General features: G+C 45.3%; 3 non-coding genes across 3 annotated transcripts; all 3 read left to right on the plus strand.

The window, feature by feature from the left end:
• The first annotated feature begins 18,423 nt into the window (after positions 1-18,423).
• trnav-cac (transfer RNA valine (anticodon CAC)) lies at positions 18,424-18,496 on the plus strand. The gene has a single exon. It is a non-coding gene; the product is annotated as a tRNA-Val (tRNA).
• Positions 18,497-19,019: 523 nt separating this feature from the next.
• Positions 19,020-19,101, plus strand: trnal-cag (transfer RNA leucine (anticodon CAG)). The gene has a single exon. It is a non-coding gene; the product is annotated as a tRNA-Leu (tRNA).
• Positions 19,102-20,144: 1,043 nt separating this feature from the next.
• Positions 20,145-20,216, plus strand: trnaq-cug (transfer RNA glutamine (anticodon CUG)). Its single transcript has one exon. It is a non-coding gene; the product is annotated as a tRNA-Gln (tRNA).
• The last annotated feature ends 1,149 nt before the right edge of the window (positions 20,217-21,365 follow it).

A 21,365-nucleotide genomic window follows, 5' to 3' on the forward strand; every position in this document is an offset into this window, starting at 1 on the left:
AGGGAGACCCTGGATCAGCAAATTAGTTTGTGGATCAGTCACCCTTTACCAAAGCCTTCTGGCAAAAAAGAGACCAAGCTTAGTCTGACATTTCTCATCAAGAAAAAAATGGACAGGCCAATGCATACTTCTGCCCAGGTGTTGTGGACATTCTTTTGAGGAAATACATGGGCCTCTTTCCTCTCTGGAGTGGAATTGCACTGGGCGATCTTAAAAGATACGATAAGCCTGTCAAAAAAAACTAATCAAACCAAAAAAAGCAGAGAAACCAACTGTTATGTGGAGATGTGGTTTGGGCTGGTAAAAAAACTCTGTTTTACAGAGAAGAAGGCATTTAAGACCAGCGGAATTTGTGAACATCATGTACAGTGCACTGCAGGGACGGTATGTGGAACATCTAAACGAGCACAACTTACCAATAGAAATACTGTACAGAGGAAAAGACTCTCATTTAATGCCAGAGGATGACCATCAGGAGGCCTGGAATAAACGCAGCAGTACTGCTAAGTCTGCCAGGTCAAAGTATTTCAAAAACACAACCGAGGAAAGAAACCGAGGCACAGGTAAGCTTTTTTCAATGCAAGCCAATGTGAATCTATGTAATTGCAGTATTATATTGTTAAGTCAAACTTGAGATTTAGACACGTCAGCAAAAATGGGAGGCGGAACCTTCGTGACATCGATCGCGGCCGGACCGGAATAAGTGGCGCACACCAGCACAGGTGAAGCAGACAAGCAGCAGCACCAGGCAGAGACTGTTTATCTATCGTTGTAAGTCGCCCATACAGATCAGAGCATCTACAAACACCAGAGAGGCAGCCGGTAAGACGCCAAACTGTGTCAATGTGAAGAAGCTGTGCTAACGATAGCTTAGCCACGGCGTCTAGTGCGTGGCTTGTCACTGTTTGATGCTCACGTGCACTGATTGTTGAGTTAAACGCTTGCTGGCATCGTGGCTAACTTGATTTAATGTGGTTGAAATTGTGACGGGTGTAAATAGTTAGCTTATAGTGTTGCGTATGTATTAAGTACGTTTATTTCACTTTGGTTTGGAAATGTGATTTGAAAGCTAACTGAATTTTATTTATTTATTATAATTGGTAATAATTTAAGAACACATTAAAATATATATATATATAAAATATATAAATAAAAACAGCAATAAATATATGGGAAGTGGTGGAATTCATACCTGATTCATGCTTACCTGGTATTGTATTAAAGCTTAATTTGCTTATTCTCTATTGCAGTAATTTGTAAGGCATGGGATTTGTGACTTTGCACAGAATTTAAATGTGTTCCTTTTTCTTTCTTTTTTTTTTTTATTGAAAGGTTTTTCACCTAATTTCAAGTGGCAAACTGCACCCTAAATTGCAAATGAAAATAAAAGATGCAAAACAGGACAAGCCGCTTCTTTGAGTGAATACGCTTCCTACATCTCTGGGTAGATGGCTCATCCCCTTCAAGTGGGGATTGTATGAAACCAAAAGGAACTTGACATATATTGTATAGAAATGTAATTCTAACAGTGTGCATATTATCAAAAATGCACAACTTGAATATGGTATTCATCAATCCAAAAAGTTTTGTTTATGTTTTACAGTTAACTTTATTGTGGCAAAAAAAGGAAACAGAGATTGTTGTGGCCGCCATCCCTTCTCAAAATGTAGCATCTAGTATCCTTATTCGCCAGAGTGAGCTCCAGACCCTCAGACCTCATGAATGGCTGGTTGGAGAGGTATACATGTGTGTGTTTGTATGTATCTCTGCATATACATATATGGATAGACATTAATTGCATATTTCTCAGGTAATTGAGGCTATGCTCCACCTTGCTGCCCACAAGAAAGGGGTACTGGACCACATTTATATGATGGACCACTTGAACCACTGATGATAATAATAATGCATTTTCTTTTGTAAGATTTTAAGGATCCCAAGGACATACCTACAATCATAGGAAAAACTCATAAGTAAATCAAATAAGTAAAAATTTTAACTGTCATGATAATTTGTGGCTGCACGGGGTTTTCAGTGCATTTTCAGTGCTGTGCTGGGGGTGCAATTACACATTGTCGCACAAAAGATTATCATATAATATATATCATAATTATATTAACAGAAGCCAGACTGCAATTCTTAAAAGAGGACATTATGGGTTAAATTATTATGGGTCACTTGACATTTAACAAATCCTTGATGATATTTTTTGCTGGGTGTCATTGGCTAAGGAAGTAGAGCTAGTCAGTCATCCAGAAACTGGAATATTGGCGGTTCGATCCTTGCTCCCTCCACCCAGTAGTCGCTCTTGTGTCCCCTGACAAAGATACTTCACCCACCTTGTCTCCAGAGCGGCCCACACTGGTGTATGAATGTGAATGAATGTTTCTTGGTGGTCGAAGAGGCCATAGGCGTAAATTGGAAACCATTTTTCCAGCAGTGTACTACAGCAGTGTACCCAATATAATGTTTTCTACAACGACAGACAGCATGAGAACTGAAAGAAAAACAATGGCCCTTGAACTTCTGCAGGGATCAGGTAGCTAATAGGTCATCAATTTATAAGGTACATTTTTAATGCACTCATTGAAAATATAATGATTTTGTAGTTTTCCAAATGGATTCCTGGTGTGTGATCTGTGCCTCCAAAGACCCACCTACTGATTCCACCACTTGTGTGTAACTGAGGAGTGAATGGATAATGGCTTCACTTCATTGTGAAGCACTTTGAGTATCTTGTAAAAAGGTATGGTTCTAATTAATATTAACCCTTCCTTCACCTTGTTTATTAAAACATTTTTGAAATAAGGAAGCTTGGCCACGTCAAGGGGTTTTCATGAGACCGTTACTGCATGTTGTGGGGGGTTTGGCAGTTTAACTGTCACTTGCGGCCCTGACTTGTGTGTTTGCTGTCTGTTCATCCATCTTGTAATGTATTGGCATGGTGGTGTTGTGGCGCAACCCCGGGATGCGAGGAATGACACTCGATTGCAGGCAAGAACAGAACAGGGCAACACAAAAACATGGCATTGACACAGGACCGCAGGTGGATAACGTGCAACTAAGAGACAAACTGGAGATTGCCTTGGTCTGGACGGAAACGGGATGACATGGAGCAGAAGCGGGATGCGTCTTTTCCACCAGACACTGACGAAGCAGCAGAAGAGGCAAATTGTGCCTTCTGGCTTGCTGCAGTGAGCCCTGCGTCTTGACCAACAAGAAAGGGAGCAGATTGTGCTTCCTCTAACGCACAGCAGATGGCACCATCTGGTGAAGGGGTGTCACACAGTATGTTGATACAATATGTTACCTATTCTCCCTAGTCCTCTCCCTAGTCCTCTCCCTAGTCCTCTCCCTAGTGCTCAGTGTAGTTGCATGTAGGTGTACACAGATATTTTTTGAAGTCGTTGCTCAGTTATTTGTGTAATGATTTCAGTTTGTTCATGTGGAACAAAAAACAGTGTACCTGTTAGATCCGAGTGGATATGCTGCAGAAAAGAAGGCGTCAAAAATGGCTGCAAACAAAACTAAAGTAAATATTTATGCTTACAACTCACATTATGTAAAATAATACATGTTTTTCCAGGGAATACCTGCACATGAGAAGGGTGCGCCACAAAGCAAAAGACTGGATTGATATTGATTGGGAAGGGGCGGTGATGAAACATCCACTGCAAAAGGATGGAAGCAGTTGTGGTGTCATCGTAATTTACGGGATACAATTGAGCATAATTGGACTTGAAACCTACTCTATTAACAAAATTATGTCTAGATGGCAAAGGAAATTATTCAGACGTTTCTAAGGATCCCCAATATAATGTTTTCTACAACGACAGACAGCATGAGAACTGAAAGAAAAACAATGGCCCTTGAACTTCTGCAGGGATCAGGTAGCTAATAGGTCATCAATTTATAAGGTACATTTTTAATGCACTCATTGAAAATATAATGATTTTGTAGTTTTCCAAATGGATTCCTGGTGTGTGATCTGTGCCTCCAAAGACCCACCTACATCTACTGCTGCCACAGCTACATAGACTGTGAAGAGTGATACTGGTTGGGTAAGATTGATAATGCAGAATGACATTACATTTACAGGACATTAATTGTTGATTTTGACAGTTTCATTTTTTCCCATTATGACAGATTTAATGTGACATATGTGACTGGTGGTTTCACGGGGAATGCGTTGGAATAAAAATTGACGATCTCAAGAAAGCGGAAGATAATCACTGGCTTTGTCCTCTGTGCCAATAAAAGTTGATGTTGGCAGAACATTGTGTTTTAAGTGTTTTTGTGTCTTGTCCAGCCTTTACGGCAGATCTAGATACCCCTCCATGCTAAACAGATTTACTATGCCAGGGAAAAGTGTAAGCTACAATTACCATGTTACATAAAACTGTCATGATCTGTGTTGTTGCTCTGCTGCCTCCTGCTGCCTCTTCTCTTTTAGTACACCTTGATTGGCAGCAGGCGGGCTTCTTCTGCACACCAGAGCCCAATAGCCCTGGGATTACTTATCATCCCTGCTCCTAGCTGCAAACCACCAGATTGGGACAATCTGGTGAAAGCAACGCTTTGACCCCTCACTTTCTGGCTTTTACCTGTATTGTACTGAGTACCTGCCCGCTGGTTTCTGCATCCGTGTTTTTGGTTCCAGCACCTAACGCGTCATTTTCCTGAATCCCTTTAACTACAGTATTTTTGTTTTAACTTGGACTGCTCCTTGAGTAGGCTGCACTGTGTCGAGTGGTTAGTGTGCAGGCCACACAGCTAGGAAACTTGAGTTCTATTCCACCTTCTGTGTGGAGTTTGCATGATCTCCCCGTGCATGTGTGGGTTTTTCTCTGGTCACTTCGGTTTCCTCCCCCATTCCAAAAACATGCTAGGTTAATTGGCCACTCCAAATTGGCCATAGGTATGAATGTGAGTGTGAATGGTTGTTTGTCTATATGTGCCCTGGGATTGGCTGGCCACCAGTTCAGGGTGTATTCCCTAACACAGCTGGGATAGTCTCCAGCATGCACGCGACCCTTGTGAGGATAAGCAGCAGAAAATTAATGAAAGAATGAATGCTCCCTGAGTTGTGCTTTTGTTGCAACTTTGCCTCATTGTTTGGACACCTCCTGTTCTATGTATCGACTTCTATCCACTTCCGATGCAGAGAACCTACTCCATGCATTTGTCATGTCTCACCTCTATTACTGTGTGCTGCTTGTGCTGCTTTCTGGTCTTCCAATGTCTAGTTTGTAAAGCTTGCCGTTAGTACCTTCAGGTACGACCACGCTACCATTTGAGCCACAATGCCCCAACAAGGACAAGAAAGAAGAATGCGGGCTCGAGAGCCTTTTCCATTGGGGCTCCAGCATTGTTGAATGCCCTAACTGCTGATACTAGAGCTGTTACCTCAGTGGAAATGTTAAAGTCTCAACTCAAGACTTATTTGTACACTTGAGCATTTAGTTAATAGTATTCCCGGCCTGATTGACTGCCACTCCTATGGTACCATCATAAGAGTCCTACTGATACAAAGTGGTTTGGAGGTCAAGGATCCTGACCTGGGCGCTATTTATGTAAACATTTTTTTATATAAAATCTTGGGAAAGTTTAGTAGCAAAGCAGAAATGCCTGTATGGTACTAGCAGACAATTCCTACAAAGTGGTTTGGAGGTCAAAGGTCACATGACCTGGAAGCTATTGATAATGATTTGTGTAAAAAATCATCAAAAATCCTAGTAAAGTTGAGTAGCAAATCAATAAAACGTGTACGGTACTAGCAGACAATTCCTACTGATACAAAGTGGTTTAGAGGTCAAAGGGCACATGACCTGGAAGCTATTGATAATGATTTGTGTAAAAAAATTCATCAATAATCCTAGTAAGGTAAGTAGCAAAGCAAAAAGGCGTGTATGGTGCTAGCAGACAATTCCTACTGATACAAAGCGGTTTGGAGGTGAAAGGTTACATGACTTGGAAGCTATTGATAATAATTTATTTCAAAACATTATATAAAATACTAGCAAAGTTGAGTAGCAAAGCAATAAGGCCTGTACGGTACTAACAGACAAGTCCAACTGATACAAAGTAGTTTGGAGGTCAAAGGTCACATGACCTGGAAGCTATTGATAATAGTTCATTTCAAAAAATTACATAAAATCTTAGGAAAGTTGAGTAGCAAAGCAATAAGACCTGTACGGTACTAACAGACAAGTGCAACTGATACAAAGTAGTTTGGAGGTCAAGGGTCATATGACCTTGAAGCTATTGATAATATTTAATTTCCAAATATTATATAAAATCCCAGAAAAGTTGAGTCGCAAAGCAAAAAGGCATGTATGGTACTAGCAGACAATTCCTACTGATACAAAGTGGTTTGGAGGTCAAAGGTCACATGATATGGAAGCTATTGATAATATTTAATTTCAAAAAATTATATAAAATCCCAGCAAAGTTGAGTAGCAAGCAAAAAGGCGTGTATGGTACTAGCAGACAATTCCTACTGATACAAAGTGGTTTGGAGGTCAAAGGTCACATGACCTGGAAGCTATTGATAATAGTTCATTTCAAAAAATTACATAAAATCTTAGGAAAGTTGAGTAGCAAAGCAAAGAACCATGTACGGTACTAACAGACAAGTCCAACTGATACAAAGTGGTTTGGAGGTCAAGGGTCATATGACCTGGAAGCTATTGATAATAGTTCATTTCAAAAAATTACATAAAATCCTAGCAAAGTTGAGTAGAAAAGCAATAAGGCGTGTACGGTACTAGCAGATAAGTCCAACTGATACAAAGTGGTTTGGAGGTCAAGGGTCGTATGACCTGGAAGCTATTGATAATGATTTGTGTAAAAAATTCATCAAAAATCCTAGTAAAGATGTAATGGCCACAGAAGTTCATCAGCTGAGGTAGTGGGGTCCATCAGTGCGGCATTTCCACTGTTTTACATCCAAGCATATTGTCACTCATCTACTTTTACACACAGCATAACACACAGCATAATACATTTGCATACATAAACCGGAGTTATGTCAGCTTCCAGCCAGCAGGTGTCAGACAAGGACGACAGAGTGGACGGGGCTGAAACAGCCCAGGACCTGACCGCTCCTTGAGCCTTGCCGACATGTCACCTACAGGCATAGCCACACAGCAGTCACTGAACTGTCCAGCCTGTTGGGGTCCATGTATTTGGACCAGCCAGATCAGGACACCGCACAGGCTGATGAGGGCGATGACGAAACAGGGCTGTACACTCAGCACACTCAGTCAAGAGAAGGGGCTTAGAGCGGCAATGGAGACGATGACGGCAGAATTAAAGGCATATGTGGACACCAAGCTACAACATTTTGATCAAGTTGTGGTAGCCTGCTTGAAACGCCGAGATGCAAGGTGGGACGAAGCGCTTAAGAAGACCCTGACCAAGAGTCGCCTGCCCTGGAGACCTGCTAGTTTCTCCACCCCTGCACCTCCAGCGTCAGGCAGCAACCAGCCGCCCGCCATCGATGCCACCTTTCCCATTCCGCCGGCTGTCACAGCGAGGATGGAGTTTCCCCAGTTTGGAGAGTCCAGGAGTTCTGCTGATGTAACAGAATTCATTGAGCAATGTGAGAACTTCCTGGCTCTCAGGCCTCTGAGTGATGCCGAACTGGTGGGAACCCTCAATGCAGTCCTAAAGGGACCTGCACGAAGCTCGTGGTTGGCTGCCCGCAGTAAAATAACATGCTGGGCTACCTTCAAGCAGTCCTTTCTTGAGGCTTTTTTACCCACCGACTACCAATCTGAGATCGAAGAGCAGCTCCGTTCCAATGTGCAAACCCCCAATCAGTGTCTGCGTGACTTTGCGTATGATTACCGCGCCCTGTGCCTGAAATGGAGACCCGACATGGAGGAAGAGGAAATCGTGCGGCGCATACTCGGTGCCTGTAACCCAAGGCTGGCCAGCGTGTTGCGGGGTATCATATCCACAGTGGACCAGATGGTTAAGGTTGTCTCCCTGATCGAGAGGGACTGGAGCAACACCAAAGACTATTGGAGTCGTGTACAACAGGCTAACCCAGTGAAAAGGCCGGGCAAGAAGGCGGAGCAGGGGTCAAGCCAAAGCACAGCAGCTGACCTCGCCTTTGCAGTGGGAGAAAAAGCCCTTTTGGTCGTGCCTGTAAGCCTGCGAGGTTCGCATGGGGATGCAGTCCTTGACTCAGGGTGCTCCTACTCCCTGATTAGTCACTCCTTGTGGAAGGCAATAAGGAAGGAGGGGGAAATCCTAGAGCCAAGCGGAATTCCAAGGTTCATCATGGCCAATGGGCAAGAGAAAAGGGCACTTGGAAAAGCCACCCTGCTCCTCACCCTGCAGGACTTCCACGGCACTCTGGTAGTACATGTGATGCCTGACAACCATTTGTGTATGCCGCTGCTCCTAGGTCTTGACTTCATGGCCCTGACTGAGATCACTCTGAAACCTCATCTCCGCCAGTATGCTATGTCAGGTGGGAAAGAGTTTAGGTTTCTCAACAAAACCCGAGATAAACTACACTGGAATCATACTCAATCTTCTGTGAATTTTTACATGGCTGTTGACGAGGAGCCCAAAGGCCACCCATCCAACATTCCATTCTTTGAGGCTCAGCCCGAAGTTGTGAGGCCGCTGCTGCAGAAGTGGCCAAACGTTTGGACTGAGACCACTGGTGCCATCCGGATCATTACCCATAAAATCAGGACGACCGATGAGGTGCCGGTGAGGCGGAGCGCTTACAGGGTGTCCTGCCAAAAACAGCAGATAATCGAAGAGCGATTGAGCCATCAACATCGCCGTGGGCATCGCCTGTAGTGCTGACTCCCCGGAAGGATGGGGCACCCCGGTTCTGCTTGGATTACAGGGGCCTCAATGCTAAAACACTGCATGATGCGTACCCCATGCCCCTGGTCCATGAGATATTGGAGTCCCTGTTCGGCGCCACCTATTTCAGCTCCCTGGACTTGCAGAGTGGATACTGGCAAGTGGCCATGGATGTGGAGTGCAAGCCGAAGACTGCCATGACCACCCACCTAGGCCTGTTCCAGTTCAAGGTTATGCCTTTTGGACTGCAGAACGCTGGGGCTACCTTCCAGCGGTTGATGGAGACCGTCTTGGGTGAGCTGAGAGGGAGGACCTGTTTCATGTACATTGACGACATCATTGTATTCTCGAAGACAGAGGAACATCTCCTCGACCTTGACGCTGTGTTCGAAAATTACATCAAGCCAACTTAACGCTCAACGTGAAAAAGTGCCACTTACTCCAACGCCAGCTCACCTTTTTGGGACATCTGGTTTCCGGGAAAGGGGTGGAGGTGGATCCAGCTAAGATCTCTGCTATTACTGCCTACCCGCCGCCAACCAACCTGAAAAGTCTCCAGAGGTTTCTGGGGTTGGTGGGCTGGTACCATAAATTCATCCCCAGGCTCGCTGACTTAGCAGCGCCCTTAAACCATCTAAAAAAGAAGGATGTGTCTTGGGAATGGAGCCCAAGTTGCCAAGAGGCCTTCAACCACCTCAAAGCCTTGCTGCAGTCACCGCCATTTCACCCGATGGGGGGTTCCTAAATACATGGTGTCCGACCGTGACCCCCAGTTCACTAGTCAGTTGATGTCCCGGTTGTGTGAAGCTTGGGGAGTGTCCCATAAGCTGACCACAGCCTACCACACCCAAACAAACATGACTGAAAGAGTCAATCGGACCTTAAAAACAATGATTGCCTCCTTTGTGGGGAACCATCATCAAGACTGGGATGGATGGTTGCCTGAGTTCCGTCTCGCTCTCAACACCGCAGTCCACGAGACAACAGGCACCACTCCCGCCATGTTGGCCCTTGGTAGGAACTTGATGGGACCGCTGGAACGACTGGTACACAAAGCTCCATCACCACACACATCCGCATACCACACAATACATACACACACACAGTTGCACAATGAAGTGGAGAGACATGTTGGTGCGGCCAAAGCTCGACAAGCCAGATATTGTAATGCAGGTCGCAGAGATGTACACTTCGCTGTCGGGGATCTGGTCTGCGTTAGGGCACACCCACTATCCAAAGCTTCGGCAAAATTCTATGCCAAACTTGCTCCCAGATGGGTAGGCCCTGCTCGGGTAGAGAAGAAATTAGGTCCTGTAAACTATAAATGTGGTAGACATGAAGTCCTATTACGGCCCCGGTAAGCCGCTGGCTGGGGGGGTGTAATGGGCACAGAAGTCCATCAGCTGAGGTAGTGGGGTCCATAAGTGCTTCGCTACGATATACTCAGCTGTAAGAAAAACTACTGCCATGATCTGTGTACGGGGAAACAGGTACAGGACCATATATACGTGCATCATCATTGTTACCGTGCATCCTCCTCATCTGCAAGAGCGACTGCAGTGAGCAGACACGCCGGTAGGTGGTTGGAGAAAGAGAAAAATTGTGACGTCACACACGCGAGGGGATGCTGAGAGCCGGCGTTTTAGCCACTGTGATGGAAAAATTTATATTTCACAGGTATAACATAGGTTACACATTGTGTGAATTACTTTAAGGCCTTTTGTAGAGCTTCAACATTTGCATCCGAGCACATCCTGCTGTCCCTTCAAAGATGGTGGAACAGCAGGAGGCTATCTGTAACCTGGGGTTAGGGACAGTGTCGGGGCAGTGTCAGAGGAGGTCATTCTTTGATCAAAGCTTTACCTTCATGGGATAAGGGGACATCAGGATGTCCCACCAAATGGCTGACCCTAGGAGGTTGTCTCGCATGGGTGTGACAAACCGTGCCAGAAGATTGGGTGTGTAGACTAACCCCCATACATGAGGGTGGCATCGGGGGAGTGACAAGAAAGTCTCTTTTCTCTTGTAATGTAATTCATTTGCATGCTATGGAGTATAAAAGTTCCCGCCAAGAGACCACTCTTGGCCAGACACCTACAGACCACCATGCATACTGTGTGTTGTCTGACCCCTTTGTTTTGCAAAGGTAATAAAAACTGCCAGAGCTATGTATTTATTTCAGGCATTCTCTATCCTACTTAGGATGATAGAAATTTTTTCCACAACACCACGAGGGCCAACTTTGTCAAGCGACAGCTGACAGGATTTCCTTTTCCCTCCTGGCTTGAGCAATTGGACTTTGGGCAAGGTTCCAGACCCAGGGATTGGACGGAGAAGTGGATGCGCGTCCGTGAGTGGAACCGCGGCTTTCACCTCTGTTTTGTGGACAAGCACTGACTCTTCGGGAACTTTGGGACACTTGCGGGGTGGGGGGTACACTTTCAGGATTAATTTGGGTGTTTCATGGTTGTCTTTGTTGGCGGGTGGGATGTTGAGTTAGTTAGTTGGTTAGTTAGTTAGGTTGGTTGGGAGGGGATGACATGCGGGGTTGGTTTTGGTGTAATTAAACTGCCGTGGTGTGGCAACCCAACATTTTCGACAGTTTCCTTTTTTTTTCTTATAGCTGATATCCACTCCCCCCGCGACCTTCCTTTTTGCGTTGTAGCCTCGTTACCTCCATAGGAGGCCGCGATCGTTACAAAGTTGAGTAGCAAAGCAAAAAGGCTGGTGTCTGCTCCCACTGGTCCTATGCTCTGCCGCATCGCTGTCCCTGTCTTTGCCCATCCCCAGTCTTGCCTTAAGGCTCGTCGGGGATGGTTCTCCGGTACGTGGGCGGAGCGCTGCTGGTTCTGGGGGCGGGGGGGGGCTGGCCCTCCCGGTGGATGGTGGGGTCCTTCGGGGGCCTTGCGCTGGTCTTAACTCCTCGGCTCTGGTGCGTGGCCTCCCCGTGACTTGGAGCTATGGCTCTCCCTCACGGGGGTGAGCTGCCCGGTGGATGTCGGCCGGCGCAGTGGAGCGCCTCACCACTCGCCTGCTCGCCCCCTCCGCTTGCTCATGTGCGGGCCTCCTCCCCTCGCCCGCTCCTTTGTCTGCCGCATTGCAGTAGCCCTGATGCCGTGGTCGAGGGGAGTCTGGGGGTGCTATGCCTTGGCGGTCCGTACCTCCCTGGGCTCGGGGCCTGGTTGTGGGTCTGGGACCCCTGGGTCCCCCACCCTGTGATGCCCCGGACGCCCCACCCGGGGACGTCCACAGCATGTGTGTGTATTGAGTGGATGGGGTGTGCATGTGTCTGAGTTTATTTTATGTATTTATTGTTTTAAATACTTAGATAATTAATGATTAGTTTTATTATAATTATATATATATGTATATATATATGTATATGTGTGGATGTGTATGTGGGTATATGGCCATGTAGATATACGGGGGGGGGGCTCTGCGGGGGTCTGGCGTAGGGTGTTCCATCTCAACCGCCCGGTCCTCCATGGGGCAGTGTGCCCGGGCCTCTTCTGTCCTGGCCGGGGCGGTCCTATGTCGGTGGTCGGGCCTGGGGTTACCTGGGGCGGGCCGGGTTCTGCTTCCTGGGGGTGTGTGGGGGGCGGGAGGCGGTGCCTCCGGCCGTGGACGGGCTCCCTTCCGGCCGGCGGGGGCGCCCCTGTGCCCACGGGTGTGTGGCCTTCGATGCCCTTCTGCCCTAGTAGGGTATGGTCTCCCGCTGGTCTCGGGGGTGCGGCTCTCCTCCGGCCTGCTGGCGCCCTGTTGCCGGTTGGGATTGCTCCTCCATGGCCTCTTGCTGGTCTCTTCGGGGGGTTGCTTCGGGGGCGGGTCTTGGGGAGTCGGCCCTGGCTTTGCCCACACCCACGGGGCCGGAGGATCTCTGGCGGTGGGGGCTTGACCTGGCTGCGCGGGGCGGGGTTTGCTGGGTGGTAGAAGGCAGTCTCTCTCCTTTTGTCATTCTCAGTGACAATTACACATTCACACACTCGCATTCACATACACAACACACCTCCATATGGGCACTCACAGCACATGGGTGCTTCTCTATACAATCTACTCTCTTATCCCTGATGTTTATATAGTATTGGTATGCTATTATTACAGTAATAATGATGTCAAGCAATGAGATTTTAATTACTGTAACTGTATGGTTGCAATTGTGTTTACTATCATGGGTCATGTCCCCATTGTTACTATTGCTACTGGTAAGTTGGACTGTTTCATTTCACTGATATCATCTCCAGTGTGACCCTTAGCCATCATTGACATTTAACTGTTCTGTTTGTCACTGTTGTTGTTTTGGGAATTCTTGTTGCTGCTGTTTTTGTCTCTCCCTCTACTCCCCCCCCCCCCCCCCCCGACCCCACCTTTCTCTTCTCTCTTCTTCTTTTCTGTTCTTCTTCTTGCTCCGGTCCGGTCGTCCCAAATGGCATAACAAAGACATCAAATAACGGCAAATAAAATTTCATGGTACAGGGAAGTTGTAGCCAACACCTTTCCTGACACAGAGCAAATCTGTCTAGCATGTAAGGGCATTTAGACCAACAATACTATCTGCCCCATTGGCTGGACGGGACAAAAAAAAAAAAAAAAAAAAAAAAAAAAAGCAAAGCAAAAAGGCGTGTATGGTACTCGCAGACAAGTCCTACTGATACAAAGTGGTTTGGAGGTCAGGGGTCTAATGACCTGGAAGCTGTTGATAATAGTTCATATAGAAAATACATATAAAATCCTAGCAGAGTTGAGTAGCAAAGTAAAAAGGCATGTATGGTACTAGGAAACCATTCCTACTGATACAAAGTGGTTTGGAGGTCAAAGATCACATGACCTGGAAGCTATTGATAATGATTTGTGTTAAAAAATAATCACGAATCCTAGTAAAGTTAAGTACCAAATCAAAAAGGTGTGTATGGTACTAACAGACAATTCCTTCTGATACAAAGTGGTTTGTAGGTCAAAGGTCATATGACCTGGAAGGTATTGATAATGACTTGTGTAACAAATTCATATTAAATCTGATTAAACATTATTTGAAAAACAAAAAGGTGTGCATAGTACTACGAGGCCAGTTTTCACATGAAATGGATTTATTGTAAGTCATTCAAAATATTAGCCCAATAATTCAATCAATACATTTGTCAATGATTTTTTTATGCAGCATAGCACGTGCATAACAGCCAAATTTCACAGATGGAGTTAATATACTGCTTTTTAATACTCCAGCAATACTTTGTGCAGAAGGTATTAACACAGTAACCCAAAGTTCAGCAGCTGGACAGGGCAGCACAGGACATGAGATGGGGACAATGAAAACAATCCGACAAATGGTGTCCCTTTAGCAGTTCCAGTTGTTTTGAGGATACAGGCTGTCAACCAGTCTGGTGGCCCTGGAGCAAATAGACCAGTGTCTTTTCCCTGAAGGCAGCGAGAACACCACTCAAATAATTAATCTATTATAGCTCACCAACAGTGACAAGGTATGCATTGTAATATTAATATAAGGTGATTAACATAAAGTGATTTGAAGTGCCAAGGTCGCATGGCCTGCATGCTATAATACAAAATCTTTCAATTTTTAATGTTAAAATGTCATATGAAGCCCAATAAAATATAAAACTTCTAAAAATGGGCTTCAGAATCAGAAAAGGTTTATTGCCATGTATGATCAAACACACACAAGGAATTTGTTTTGGTATAGTAGGTGCAGACACATCTATTTAAAAAAGAATGAAAAATACTAAATATGAGAAATACTAAATATACAGAATAACAGTATAGATATATGTACACAGTCTGTTTTTTGTTTGTTATTCCGGAAGTGCAGTCTGATTGTCCAAACTGAGCGTTAATGTAACGCATATAATGAAAGTGTCAAAGTGGCAGGATGAGGCAGAGGTGGGGTGTGAAGAGTGTCAGGTGGGGTTCCGGGCTTTGTTGATGAGACTGACAGCAGACGGGAAGAAACTGTTCTTGTGGCGTGAGGTTTTGGTCCTGATGGACCGCAGCCTCCTGCCAGAGGGGAGCGTCTCGAAGAGTCTGTGTCCGGGGTGAGAGAGATCGGCCACAATCCTTTCTGCACACCTCAGGGTCCTGGAGGCGTACAGATCTGGAGGGACGGGAAATTGCAGCCAATCACCTTCTCTGCACACCGAATTATTATTTGACACGGTTGTGGATCAATTTCTGGTGTGATTTAATTTTTTTTTTTAGCAAACTCTCTTCAATGGAATAGAAATGAATGGAAATTTATTGACGGTCCCTAGTCCGAACAAGCGGCATAGAGGGCGGGACTTCCGTGTGAGCTCCCCGCAGCAGGAGAGAGCAGCCCGGCCGGCACAGTGAGGGGAACGACCGCCGTTTCTATGGAGGAGAATATCCAACGTGAAACTAACTTCACCACGGTGTCACAGATTTCGGTTTTCCTGAGCGAAAGCCTTCATCTGGTGCTTTAGATCGATGGATGAAAACTATCCTCTGCTATGAATGCCATGTCACCCTGCTTATTTATGACAGTTTTGAACTGGGGACCTTTCACAGGTTAGGGGCACACGGTTACCACAACACTATGGAAATCATATGAAGTGCTGAGCTTTGAACAGGATTGGTGAAATAATGCCAGTCTGAGTGGCCACAAGTGAGAATCATTCCTTGTGCGCATTTCCTTGTGGTCTTTTCCCTTAATGTATATATAGAAATAAACATAAAAATGAAATCTATAGGAACATTAATAAAAACTAAAATAAGCATGTGTAAAACTATAAAAACATTTGGTTAAGATCCAAAATAAAAGGTACAGGGTATAAAATAATCATTAAATAAAAGTCAAGTTCAAAAGTTAAAAAAAGAGTATACTAGGAGCAAGAGTTAAAAGCCAAATTAAATAGGCGGGTTTTGAGCCTATTTGTAAAAATCTCAACGTTCTCTACGGCCCTCAGGTCCTCCAGCAGGCTGTTCCACAAACGGGGCCATAAAACTGGAAAGATGCCTCATCGTGTGTGTCCATGTTTTAACTCTGGAAATACATAACAGGCCGGTGTCGGAGGACCTGAGGGTCCGCGAGGGTTCGTAACTTATAAGTAATTCAGAAAGATAAGAAGGCCCACAACCCCTAAGACATTTAAAAACCATTACGAGAACCTTCAAATCGAACCTGAAACATACACGGAGCCAATGCAATGATTTTAGAAGCGGTGTAATATGCGCCTGCCTTCTGGTCCTCGTCAGCACACATGCATCAAAAGTTGTTCTGTAAAAGTTGTAGACTTGTGATGTTTCTTTTAGGAAGACCAGAAAGCAGGGCATTGCATTAGTCAATACGACTGGAAATAAAAGCATGCATCAGCATCTCTCTCTAGCTTCTGGATTGTTGCTTTTTTCTTGTCTTGCCAAATAGGACCTCTCTCTCGAACCCATTTTACTCTTGGCAAAACAGTGACAATCCAGATCCTAACCTCAAACTACTGCTATTTTTGTTTTGTTTTGTTTTGAGAGTTATTACTTTTATTGTTTTATGAGTTCTTATCTTGACACATTCTTGCAGGATTAACAGAAACATCTGCAGGCAGGGTTGCTGTTGGCGCATCCAGGCACCTCCAGGACCTGGGGGTCACTGGGGGTCTGAGATCAGGGTCACAGGAACATTCCCTCTTCAGCACAGTCAAACACTTTCTATTGTCTAAGCAAATGGATATGAGGGTGATAACTGACATTATATTCATTCTATCTACATTTTATTCTAACAAAAGGAAAACGTGCATGACAGCCTTTTCAATTGATTTGAGTCTAAAATTCAAGCTTTGCTCACAGACAAATTTGAAGCAGCTGGAATGAGCAATCTGCACCTCCGAATCTGAGTTTATGGTTCTTGCCCAGAAAAGCATAGCTCACAGCCGTAACGGTATCGTGGTTCGTACTCTGTGTTGTGGCCGCAGCAACCCTGGTCGAATCAGGGTCATGGCAGGTGTGTGTTGCTTTTGGAATTGTATTGTCTGTCCACTTGTGTGGTGATATACAAATACACTAGTTTTGACCACACCTGTATCACATCAGTAAACATCATTAGTAGTGATGAGGTGCCAGGGCTTCGAAGTGTGTGTCGAAAAATCGAGTGGGCACTTCTACAAAGCGTGTACCAAGGCTTGATTCATTTGAGGGAGGGGCCAGAATTGTACCACATGACCTTCACCCATCCATGGTAAGGTTAATAGTACTACATTATAATAGTAACATATTACAGTATAAACAACACGACCATGATGAAGCTAGCCATATCACATGATACATGGCATTTATGGACAAGAAAACATTCAGTATTTTATATATACTGTATATTTTATCTTACACTTTGTAGATTAATCATTCGGTTATACATTTTTTTGTGGTACATAATTTCCAAGAGCCAAAACAGATCAGCATTCAATGCATCACACATGAAGATTCATCCGCCTGTAATTCGATCCACGGCCAGCAGGTGGTTTCGTGTGCACATGAAGATTCAAGAAATGAATCCATTCTCTAACCAGTTGACTGAAATGGTTCCAAGCCTCATGGGGCTTCATTGCTGATGCTAATGATTCATTAGCATGCTGTAAGATTTTAGTTTTTAAAATGGCCTCTTACTAGCCCAGGATAGCCATAGCCTCTGAAGCGCACCCCAGACCAGACAGTCCAACAGTATTTTCCCCAGCACACACACAACAGGCCTTCCACCCAGCAATTCACCAGCCCCTTTTACCCGTGAAGGGCCAACCATAATTCCCCAATGAGAGGGTGAGGCAATTTATCTAAAAGGTACCATATTTACAATTTCAACACTTTTCTTTTATGTTCCAAAAGCCTTTCAATATTAGCACACTTAAGTTCCACTTTCTGGATACATTTTAAGCACTAGACTACATTTAACTACATTTACCCAGAAACTATACAGTTAACCCCACCCCCTCCTCCAGGTGACACTTGGGAGAGTCCAATCAAGGTGATCAGCCTCTAGCCTGCACTCCCATGGGCGCACCTCCATGCTTGTGCCCCGATCAATCACCTTCTCGTAAGAAAGGAGAAACTGATGAGAAATTAGGAACCAAACCAATGACTTCTAAATGAAAACTAACTAAGGTGGCAATGAAACAACTTAAATGGCAAACAAATATAATTAAAGTACTAACCAGGATGTATGTGTAAATAACAAAAGCCAGCTATATACACAAATAGGAAACATGGCCGTGTGTATGTGGGACATACACCTGATCAAAGAGGGATGATTGGCAGCTCCCTCACACATGCAATCAATCAAAGTATAAGGTACGATGTCGGAGATCAAGAACGCTTTTGTTGGCAAGAAAAAGCCATAACATACCACTTGGAGAATACAGGTATCAAACCCACTATCTCCTGCATGTAAAGCAAGAGCTCTGTCCTTTGAGTTCATTCCCGCCGGTGCACAAGAAGGCTGCCACAGTTTCTGCAACACCAAAACACTAATTAAGACTCATTTGGAGTCAGCCCCAATCTGCCCCCACTTCGGACACATCGTCGTGTTTCATTGTTTGGCAACTGCTTTGTGACTTCACCAGTCCCCTTAAAAGCCCCTTCCTTCAGGTTTCCATAGTGTAGTGGTTATCACGTTTGCCTCACACACAAAAGGTCCCCAGTTCAAAACTGGGTGGAAACATGGCCTTTCAAGACCTCCTTTTACAAAAAAATCAAGATGACAAATAAGAACAAGGATATGTGCTTGATGTCTGAAGGTGTGTACACGAGCATCCATCCCCAGTTTGGACACACAATCCATATTTCCCGGATGACTGATGGGCTAGGAATACATAACAGGTCGGTGTTCGAGGACCTGATGGACCGCGAGGGTTCATCACGTAAAAGAAATTCAGAAAAATAAGAAGGCCCACAACCCCTAAGGCATTTAAAAACCATTAAGAGAACCTTCAAATGGATCCTGAAACATACAGGCAAAGATATCTTTCAGATGTATCAATAAAAATGCTGAATCGCCCAATATGGGGCTTGAACCCACAACCATGAGATTAAGAGTCTCATGCTCTACGGCTGAGCTAATCAGGCCTTTTGCTGTTCTAGATATAATTTTTTGTTCTGTTTTTATTGATGCGGCCATCCTGATGTTTGATCAATTCCACAGCTGACCTAGTTTCTCAGGGAACAGAAGGAGCGAGACCTGTAGGGTCAGGATGGCCGAGTGGTCGAAGGCGCTGCATTCAGGTTGCAGTCTCTAATGAGGCGTGTGTTCAAATCCCACTTCTGACAGTGCGGGGCCGCAAGTCTTTCCAGTTCCAGTTAAAAGCCAGGCTCCTCATGTAGTTTCCATAAAGTACCAAGGTATTGTCCTGTTGCCCTTGTATTTTGAGGGCAAAAGGAGGCGTTTGCAAGAGGACCTCAGACCTGGTCACCTGAACAGGGACTTGAATCCGGGACACTCAGATCAAAAGTTTCATGTTCGGGACCAAATGGTCCTTCGAGCCGAATATCTTCCCAGTGACCTGCAAGATCCAGAGGGAGGCAGGGATGTTCTGTGCCTCCATTGTCGAGGCGGCAGTGGCCCTAAGGTGGTCAGGGCCTGTCGTGGCGGTAATCCTAGAACCCGTTGGTGGATACCGTTGGTGAGGGATGCCGTCAAGCTGAAGGAGTTCTATTGGGCCTTTTTGGCTCATGGGACTTCAGCTGACAGGAACCGACAGACCAAGCGGTCCGCGGCTTTGGCATTCGCTGAGGCAAAAACTCTGACATGGGAGGAGTTTGGAGAAGCCATGGAGAAGGACTTCCGGACGGCTTCGAAGACATTCTGGACCACCATCCGGCGTCTCAGGAAAGGAAAGCAGTACACAGTGAAGACGCTGTCAAACGCTTGGCTGTACTCATTTGCCTCAAAACAACAGCTCATTTGGAAGAGCGGAGGACTGTAGTGGTTCAAGCTGGCATCCTTAGGTCGCTGGTTCAAGTCCGGCTCGAAGGACAAGCTGTTTCTTATGTTATGTCTGCCAGGAAAGAATGGCAATACCTTCTTGTCTGAAGGACCTCCACTTCCCTGTCAATGGAGTTGGACTTGAGTCTTTGTCACGCAGTCTGAAATTGGCAAACGGAGTAATTCTGATTGAGTGATCATTTGAGTGTCTATTTGAATACGTTTCATCTCAACTCCTGTTGGGAAAGGACAGCCATTTCCGTGAGAGCACAAGACCCCTGGATTGTACCCGAAAATACTTTGCGCTCAACAGAGAGTAAAGTTGTTGTCCTGGTTTGCAAAGCCTCCATTGTAACGCCAGAAGGTGCCAGTCACATTCAAAACAAAGGGTTCCATGGTGTAATGGTTAGCACTCTGGACTCTGAATCCAGTGGTCCAAGTTCAAGTCTTGGTGGAACCTACTTGCCCTGAAGCAATTGAGTGTTTGGACTGAGTCTTCCTGTAAGAGTATGATGACTTATTGACTTACTCTACAAATCAGTGGTAACTGTGGATCAGGATGAGGTCCCCAAACGACGCCAATGTCTGTGACAGCTGATGTCAAGGATCAGCTGATCAGAAGATACTTGGTTTGTGTGCGGGGCCACAAGTCTTTCCAGTTCCAGGTAAAAGCCAGTCTCCTCATGTAGTTTCCGGAGAGTACCAAGGGATTATCCTGTTGCCCTCGTAGTTTGAGGGCAAAAAGGAGGCGTTTGCAAGTGGACTTCAGACCTGGTCACCTGAACAGGGACTTGAATCCAGTTTCATGTTCAGGTGACTGGCTCAACCTTTGTCTTGTCTGACCATGAACAAGATATTTGGCTTGTCCATGTGGGCTGTTTAAGACCTCAGTCCATCTTGGAGGTGGAAATTTCGGGACCAGGGCTTCTTCATCTCAACAAGGACAAGTCTAGAGAACACGGCCAGGATTAGGTTTGGGGTATTTGTCTGACGCTGATGGATAGATCCTGGACTCAATTCTGATCCCAACATCTCTTCGACAAAAAATGTATTACGGAAAAGGATTCCTATGAGAATGCAGGTATCAATTCTGCTACTTCTCACATGCTAAGCGAGCGCTCTACCATTTGAGCTAATTCCCCTGCTGTTGCAGCGTTGGCAGAGAAGGTCCAGTCTCAGAACTATTTTGGTTCCTTTGCTGGACTACGTCAAAGCGACACAGTCTCTGCCTTTCAGAGTGCTCCCATAAAGCAGTCCCTGGTGGTCTAGTGGCTGGGATTCACAGCTCTCACCGCCGCGGCATTGGTTCGCTTCCCGGTCAAAGAATTGAGATTTGGATAGGTTTTGACTGGAGATAGAGTCGCCAGATGGTCAACCTCCCACCTGTAGGCAGACTCGTCGCCCACATTACTGAGGCCACATCGGCGATGACGACAGGACTTGGCACAGACATAGCTTCACCCTTCCCCCACTTTTGGCACCAACTGAAAAAGCAAGAACCAAAAACTCTGACTTGGAGGTGCTGATTGCTGCTTCCAGTTGCTTCCTATTCGTCTGTGAGCAACACTTGAATTTTAGAGTCAGGTTCATTGAAAAGGTTTGCAAGCTA

Source organism: Doryrhamphus excisus, chromosome 3 (genome assembly GCF_030265055.1).
Source record: "Doryrhamphus excisus isolate RoL2022-K1 chromosome 3, RoL_Dexc_1.0, whole genome shotgun sequence".
Classification (NCBI taxonomy): domain Eukaryota; kingdom Metazoa; phylum Chordata; class Actinopteri; order Syngnathiformes; family Syngnathidae; genus Doryrhamphus; species Doryrhamphus excisus.